Source organism: Tamandua tetradactyla, chromosome 21 (assembly GCF_023851605.1).
Source record: "Tamandua tetradactyla isolate mTamTet1 chromosome 21, mTamTet1.pri, whole genome shotgun sequence".
Classification (NCBI taxonomy): domain Eukaryota; kingdom Metazoa; phylum Chordata; class Mammalia; order Pilosa; family Myrmecophagidae; genus Tamandua; species Tamandua tetradactyla.
The window spans coordinates 31,125,187-31,134,284 of record NC_135347.1 but is presented as its reverse complement, the minus strand read 5'-3'; the positions used below and the strand labels follow the sequence as shown (position 1 = coordinate 31,134,284).

The 9,098-nt window shown below is 35.7% G+C and overlaps 1 long non-coding RNA gene across 1 annotated transcript in view; it reads right to left on the bottom strand.

Moving 5' to 3' along the window:
- Positions 1-5,859: 5,859 nt before the first annotated feature.
- The window catches only part of LOC143665324 (uncharacterized), a 41,638-nt gene continuing 38,399 nt past the window's right edge, over positions 5,860-9,098 (bottom strand). The window contains exon 3 of the long non-coding RNA XR_013166875.1: positions 5,860-6,058. This is a non-coding gene — a long non-coding RNA (uncharacterized LOC143665324). The remainder of the gene's footprint in view (positions 6,059-9,098) is intronic.

The following is a 9,098-nucleotide window of genomic DNA, read 5'->3' as shown; positions in this document are numbered from 1 at the left end:
TGAAGAGACAAAATGTTAGAAAACAAGCTAAAATAAGTAACAGAATTATTTTCTTTTCTAGAGTGGAGGACTATAATAATAAATATTTATAAAAAGACAGGGAAAACTTCGGAAGATTATTAATCAGAGTTTTATCCCCAAACCGCTTCTTCAGTAAAGCTACTAAAACCAGTGGGATTAGTTTGTTCATTTGATTAATTCCCAATTTCAAATGTTCGTGATCATGGTAAGTGCTTAACATGTGAGTTAAGTGAAAAAAGGTTTACTTAAGGTGAAAAGGAAAGACTGCACATTAACATAAACATGTTGATAAAGAAAATATCACCATTATGTGTTTTATAAATATGTTACAACCTAAAGAGAATGAAAAAACTAAGATGACAATCAAAATACTAGCAAGGACCAAGTTTAGAGATAAAATCCTTAAAGGCAGGGGCTTGATAAGATTTAGAGAATTAGATACAAGATGGTAGATACAGAAATGAGAAAATGTTGTTAGGAAATGAAGAAATAAACTGACTCTGCAGATGATGAGTCACATTGTATAACAAGAAAAATTGATATTAAAAATCAATTTGGGGGATGGTATAAACTAGATTATTACTCCACAAATCATTTCCTCCCCTGCTATGTCCATCAGAGAACCTCTTCTTACTCCATTGATGCTGAGTGTGAAGGTTAATTTTATGGATCAACCTGGCTAAGTTATAATGCCCAGTTATTTAATAAGCTTTAATGCTGCTGTGACGGTATTTTGTTAATACTGCTAACACCTACAATCAGTTGAAAGAGATTACCCTAAAAACATGAATGGGCCTCATCCAATTAAGTTGAAGGCCTTAAGGGCAAAAAATGAGATTTCCCAGAAAAAAATCAATACTGCCTGAATATTGTTGCATAAAACTCCTGCTTGAATTTCTAGCCTGCCCACCTGCCCTACAAATTTTAATCTTGCCAGTCTCCACTGGCAATTTCTTACAATAAATTTCTCTCTTTCTCTCTCTCTCTCTCTCCCTATTTCTCTCTCATACCTATAAGCTATCTCCATCCTATTGGTTCCGTTTCTCTAGAGAACTGAGTGAGTCATTGGGCTTGGCCAAGTGACTTCTTTATGGGTGAACTTGCAGTGGATCTGCTCAGAGCCTAAATTTAAAGAGATTTGAGGTGTCCTGCCTGTCCTCCATGAGCACCTTATTTTCACCTTTAGAGCAAAGTCCTGTAGTCACTGGCCCTCCAGCCTGTACCCCAAAATAAGATGTACCAAGCAGAGCCTCCTCAGCTGTTATCAAATGTATTCTATTCCCTGGTATGCTAGAACTAACTTCCACTGGCTTATGGGAGCAGTTTATGCACTTCTGTTCCTAACTCCACACTCACTCCTGTTAAATCAGTAGCCTGAATCCTGTGGTGGTGGAGATATTTACACAGCAAAAAATAACAAAAATTCTCAAATGCTACAAATCTGTGCCTCTCTTCTTTCCTTCTTCCTCCTTTCCCTGTTACTTCTTTCTTCTTTGCTTTCCTTCTCTTTCTTCCTTTTCTTCTTTGATCTGGTTGTTAAACACTTACCAGAAAAACACTGTTTCCATTCTTCAAGAGTAGGCATATTTTGCCTCATAGATAGAATATTGAAATTTCACAGATGGCAAAGATTTTTAAAAGTTAGATTGGGACATGTGTATACCATATATCAGTTATATCACTTCGTCTGGCAATGCAATTTACTGTCAGAGAGTTTGGCTGTGATTTTTGAAGCCCTGCCTAGCATTTGCCAACACCCTGTTGGATTTTTGATTGCAAATAAATTGAAATTGTACAAATAAGTTGTAGCTTATACAGCCAAAACCTTGACTTTTTTTAAAGGATCTAATGATCACTCTAGGAACAAGGCTGGCAAAACCTGACCATGGAGCAGCAGATATAGCTGACATGCTATACCCAACTGTAAATCCAAGTGAATTTGGAGAAATTATTGGAGCAGCTGTAGTAAATTCATTTCCAAGTTACATTCAAGAAGCAGAGCCTGGGAACATAGTTTACGTGAATCACCTTGAGGGAAAGTAATCTTCCTTTTATAAGAGCTCCTCCATGAAGGCAGAGCTATCAAGACATGTCTCCCTTGAAATGTGGTGAGAAGTTAATAGGGGGAAGGCAAGGCGGCAGTGTGTATTAGTTTTGTATTGTGAGGGAGGAAGTGATGGATGGCTTTCATCTAAGACACATGTGCCCCGGTGATTTTATCATAGTACCACAGTTCATTCAAGCTATGATTCTGATATTGAAAAGCTAGAAACTGAATTTCATTAAAGCAAGAATGGACTGTTTGTCAGAGGGATGGTATATAAACAAATTTGAAAATTAGCATATGAAAATAGTATGCCGATCTATCATTTACCATAGTACATGGACCAGACTATAGAGATAAGCAGACCCATGTGAAGGCTGAATCCTAATCAGAAGGTTGTTGATAAATATTGAATCAGCAAATGTACAATGGCACAGTTCTAAGAGAGCCTGATTTGTTCATCTCTACTTTAGAATTTATATAACCATTGAAACTATACGTATTTAAATCATTGACTGAGACAATTTGTACATGTCTGCATGATAAGAATGAGCTTAAGTTTGGGGACACTCAACCCAAAATCCATTGGTTCAGACTGCTGGTGTGACTCATCTGGGTTTGACGACTCTATGTCTTATTTTCAGATCTATGCATGCTTTGCAGTACTTTAAAAAATAATGCTATTTGAATTTATCCAGGTCAAAAAAAGAGTAATTTCTCCCCCTGAAGTCTAAATTCTTGGGGAGAAGTAGCAAGCCTGTTTACCTAGATGACTCTTTCTGATTATTTTTCTCTATACTATTCATGTCAAAATATAAGCAGGACACTGCTCTAAGAGTCTGTGACTAGGAGAAGGAAGATACTGTATTATACTTATTTATATTTGTTTCCCTCACCCTTACTTTCAAAAGCATTTGATGCAGTTAAAGATTGAAATACACAGGAAGGGAAGACTCAACAAGTAAAATAATCTGGCAACATTACTGCTCCTTTAGTGTAGACTCTCATCTGATTCTGAATGTAGAAATATAATGTGATTTTTTTAATTCAGAAATAATCTCAAAAGAACATATACAAGTGCCAGGAATTAACTCCACCAAATAACCACTACTCACTAATCAAGGAAAAAAAAAAGTAAGCTTGATTTCTGGCTGGTACTGAAGTAGAAGGAAAAAAGTTCTTTCACAGAAACTACTAGCTATTCACCACAATTTTATCTGGCTTTGTTCTGTACTCATCAGGTTTGCCTGTGATGTAGCAACCTATCTAGGGACCACACAGCACAGCTCTCATTGCAACTAGGAGTGTTCATGGGACTAATTTTCAGTTTTAAAATGTTAGTGAAAGTAAAACATGCCGCATCAGGCATTGTCAGAAGGTCTTAAAAGTGTTATGTCAACCTGACTGCTGGTTCCTTATCTTTTATGGTGTTTTTCATCTCTCTGCATTTAATAACACTAACTTATATTGGGGACAAAGGATTTGGCTTTTCCAAGAGAACATTGCTCAGCTTCCAACCTCAACTCAGCCAGTTTCAGATTTTGGATCCTTCACTTAAAACGTTTTATTTTCGGATGTCAAATCAAGATAGTTTAAACTCAAGTCAAACTAGTTTAACCAAGAAATGTGAATACTTGCCTCCCATGACTGGGAATTGGGAAGTCAGTAGCTGTAGGTACCTTCAGCCATGAAAGGACCCGTGGACTTAAATGATATTCTCTGAACTTTATCTCTCTCTCTATTTCTTGCCTCTGATAGTCTCTGCTTAGCTTGACTCTTAAAGGATGATCTCATTGCATATCGAGCAATCTGGCTGACTTCTCTCACTCAAATTATCAGTCTAGCCTCCCTTTCAAGAAAATATAATTCTTGATAGCTCAAGCAAAAATATTTGATTCTTATTTTCTCAGCTTGAGAATTCACATTAATCTCCAAATTAATCATGTGGCCAGGATGATGATGTTCTCTAGTGACTCTAGCTTGCATCACATGAATGCCTCACTTTTCAGGGTGTGGGTTTGCTTCATCTAAACTGTAGGGATTTGTCTCAGAAAAGAGAGTTAAGGTATGCTGAACAAATAAATCATCTGACGTCCATATAGCGTCCTTTTCAGAGGCATTTTCCATTTGTTTCACTAAATTCATGCTCTACTTTTTCCTACTCTTCTCTCTACACTGAAAAGTGGGCCTGGATGGACTGAATCAGTGAACACTCTTTCCTGTCTCCTAGTAGTACTCAGGAAACAGAATCCTTGGGCCAGGATATGAAGGAAGATGGAGAATGAGGTTGAGTACTCTACCAAACCTTCCTTGTTGGGTCACTTCAGACTGACTGCTTCCATCAGCTCATGGATATGGAATCTTTCAAGTCATACTTTTGTTCACCACGCTCCCTTTTCCCCTTCAATAATCCAAAATTTGTCAGGGCTGTTTTTACACCTTGGAAATCTCACTGATACTATATGTCCATCTCCTTGATTTTTACTGTTTTTATGATTTTCTATATTTCTAATTTTATTAATTTCAGCCATTCATATTTTTCCTCCTTTTTACTTTTACTTAATTGTATTGTTAAGTTTCTAGCTTGAATGGCTACTTTATATATATATGTATTTATCTTTCCATATGTCTGAATTCTGTTTTCTAACCTCAGATTTACAATTTATTACATACTTTTGATTAATGCATTTTCTGAGAAACAGTAGCAATTATCTTCAAATTCTCACCTTTTCCAATCATTCTGTTCTTTTATCTATGTAAATATAAGTGATATAGTTTTACAAAGCTAGTGACTAAATTATACAGTGATTAAAGACAGCAACTCATTCACTGGCTTTGGATAGAATCTGCTCTGATACACGGCCATACCTATATTTCCAAACCACACACAATCCTGTTTACAGAAACACCATATTCCCTTATTTTTCCAAAGTATTATTTATATTATTTTCTCAGTTTGTAATTGTTCTCCTTATCAATAACACCCATTTCTTAAGAAAATTCAAGCTTTTCTTGCTTTGGAAAATTTTTTCTCACTCCCTGATGCACATATTTCTCTTCATTATTAAAATGCTTACTGTCATAGCAATCATCTATCATTTGACATTTGCAGTACTATGCTGTGATGTTTATTTTTCTTTATTTATCATCATTAGTAAAAGAGTCACTTAATATATATGTTTCAAGACTCTTCTTTTCCCATCCATATTTTTATTCTCTCAGGAGCTTTATACGTGACCGGTAAATCTCTTTTCTCTTAAAGTATTTCATACTTCTATTTTAGGATGTTTATAATTATATAAGCTAATACAATGATTTACTTATAAGATCATCAGGATAATTTTCTCTGCAGTGTCTTTCATTTTCTCTCAACTATTTTATTTTGCTTTATCTTTCTAAATGGATTTCCAATAGATTGGATCATTGTTGCCAATTCCTTATGTCCTCCCTCTGTAGCAAATAGACAGCCATCGCTTTAGACATGTAGCTTTCTAGGTCTTCCCAACGAGGTGCATTGTCTCCGGCCTCATTGATGTTGGGCTTGGTCATGTAATATGCTTTGGCCAATGGACTGTAAGTGGGAATGACAGTGTGTCAGTTCTAGGGCAAAACATCAAGAGGCAACACCTGTTTCTGCTCTTCTTCTTATGCTCCAGTATGTGATATGGGAAGGACAACTGCTTGGGAAGTAATTCAGCTAAGGACAATGAGAGACATTTGCAGTAACTGCATTTATTTTTTGTTGTTGCCATAAAAGATGACCACAAATTTAGCATTTAAAAAAAATACGATATATTATCTTACAGTTCTATAATCAGAAGTCTAACATCGATCTCACTGGGATAAAGGCAAGATACCAGCAAGGCTGTATTCCTCTCAGGAGGCTCCATGGCAGGATCTGTTTCCTTGCATATTTGGGTTACTGACAGAATTTATTTCCTTGTGATTGTAGGTCTATGATCTCCCATTCTTTGCTGATTGTCAGTTAAGAACCTAGAAGAAAACATAGGGAAATATCTTTAGCACCTTGTGTTCCTTACACATTACATCAAAAGAACAAGCAACAAAAGAAAAATAATAATAATAATTGGGACTTATATCAAGATTAAAAACTTTTGTTATCAAAGGATTTTATCAAAAAAGTAAAACAAAGCCTCCAGAATGGGAGAAAATATTTGGAAATCAATATCTGATAAGGGTTTAATATCCAGAATATATAAAGAAATTATACAACCTGACAAATAAAAACAACATCCCAATTAAGAAATGTCAAAAGATGCGAATAGATATTTCTCCAAGGAAAATGTACAAATGACTAAAAGGCACATGAAAAGATTCTTGACATCATTAGCCATTATGGAAATGCAAATCAAAACCCAGTAAGCTATTGTTTCACACCACCAGAACGGCTACTGTTAAAAAAAAACACATGCAGAAAATATCAAGTATTGAGGAGGATGTGGAGAAATAGGTACACTCATTCATTGTTAGTGGTAATATAAAATGGTCTAGCCACCATGGACAACACTTTTGCCATTCCTCAGAAAGTTAAGGCATAGAATTAACATCTGACCAGGCAGTCCCTCTTCTAGGTATTTACTGGAAATAATTGAAAGCAGGGACTCAAAGAGATATTGGCACACTTATGTTCATAGTGACATTGTTAACAATTGCTAAATGATGGAAACAACCCAAGTATCTACCAACAGATAAATGGTTAAACAAAATGTGGTAGATACATACAATGGAATAGTACTCAGCCATAAAAAGTAAGGAAGTTGATACATTTTACAACCTGGATGATCCTTGAAGACATCATGCCATATGAAATAATCCAGACACAAAGGGGGAAACATTGTGTGATTCACTTATATGAATTAATTAGAATAAGCAAATTCACAGAGCTAGAAACTAGAAAGCATTTTACCATTAGCAAGGATTGGTTATGGAATGAGAAGTTAATGCTTAATTGGTACAGAGTCGTGGATGGTGGTGATGGTAGCACAATATTGTGATTGTAATTAATGCCACTGAATTGCATATTTGAAATTGGATAAAATGGGAAATTTTAGGTTGTATATACTTCACCCAAAAATAAACATTTAAGAAAATTGATGAAAAGAGTTTGGAGGAGGAAATAAATAAATGTTTTTTTTCAGTTTGGATTTTGTATTAAAAGTATAACCACAAGACAGAAAGCTCTCAACATTTAGGTATGCAAGATGACCAATTTTCTAAATGCCTCTCACTCTTTTCTCAGTAACCCCTTCTCTTCCTCCATGGTTCACTTATAAAGTGGCCATTGCAGCAGGAGTAGACTAGTTGTGGACTCTAAAATATGTGCTTCCTCTATCCAATATCTGATTTAGCAACAACCCACTTCTAACCACAGAGATAAGCAATGAGCTCATGACACCTCACTAGTTGGACAAACATGCCTTCTGATACCAGGCTGCCTATCTTGTATATCTTCCGAATCAAAGAAGCAGCATTTGTGTTCACTTAGGATAAATATTTATTTGGATATGAACTTGTCCTTTATTCATCATGGAATGCCTTATTCCTAATCACAGACCATCATTCACCATACAGCATTTTCATCCATCATCTGAAAGCTGTTTGATAGAAAATGGAATGTAGAATGACATTTGAAGGCAGCACCTACTATGTTTAATATATGTTTTTAAGTGATTTATTATAAAAATTGGCTCATACAACAGTGTGTTCTGTTCTCTTAGGATCCCTGACTGATTCGACACATATACTTGTACATACTAAGAAATCATTTTTTTCATTTTTCCCTGTATTATTTCTTTATTATCTAATATAAATTGTGTCACTAGAGGTTGAACTTCTATTTTAGCCTTTAAATTTCAAGTTACCAAAGAGAGATTGTGACTGAAGTGAACAACCTCTAGAGATCAATAGAATGGCTTATGGGATTTTGTATCTGCCCTTTTTGGGGAAAGATAATTATTCCTTTGACTGTACAAGGAGAGTTGTGAGAAGTTCAGCAAAGCACACTGCTATTGCCTTTGTTTAGAACTTAAATATGAATAAAAGACATCTGTACAACTGTCAAGTTAACAGATAAATGCACTGTGTGGGACTGTCTGAGACCACTTAGGCATTACCATCACCCATGAAATGTGAGCTTCATTTCTCAGAGTCTCCTTTATGGTTCTTGAGAAGGTTTCCCTATGCTCTCATCTCATCTCAGTAGGCTTGGAAAGCTGGGTTGAAGAGGAAGCCATTATTTATTCCATGGGTACAGGCAATGTTTACAGCAACATCCTTGCAAGTGCTCTTGAGGACCACCCACTTCACAGTTCCAAACTGGACTATTTGGGAGCTTTTCAGATGATCTTGAAGAATACAGCAGCCTCCAGGCAAACACTTGGAGGGCCTGGTACAGTTCTTCAAGTGAGAACTCCAACTTCTGGGACCTCTGATGACAGCTCTTTGAACCATTGGTAGAAAGTTCCTTCAAATTTCTCTCCCCCAGCAATTGCAATGCTAGGTAAGCTCCTAATTGTATTTAATGAAGAATGGCTCTGTTTCAGTGCAGACTGATTTTGCACTGATATGAATTGTAGCTCCTGGAAGATTACAGATAATATATATATTTTCTGTATCTACTCAGTGTTTAGTGCTAAATAATTTTCCATCATTTATTTTAACCAGTTCAAATCTGTTCAGACTTCCTTTTATTTCATCACTTTATATATAAAAATGCTGGAAGAAAGGGTAAGGAAGTTTAGGAAGAGATAAATATGTGCTTCCCATGTCATCACCTTTTTAGGCTATGTAATTATTAGCAAATAATCTTCTCTTGACTCTTCAAAGGTTATGAATTATTTACCTAGGTCATTGTAGCTTTTTTTTCCCCCTACTTTTCCCAAGTAGACTATATTTTGTTAGTTTAGAGCAGCGAAAGATAAATCAGTCTCCACTGGGACTTTTGGATATTAGGTACATCAGTTATGGAGTGAAATACAAAAATAACTAAATGCCAACAACAAAACATCTTCTC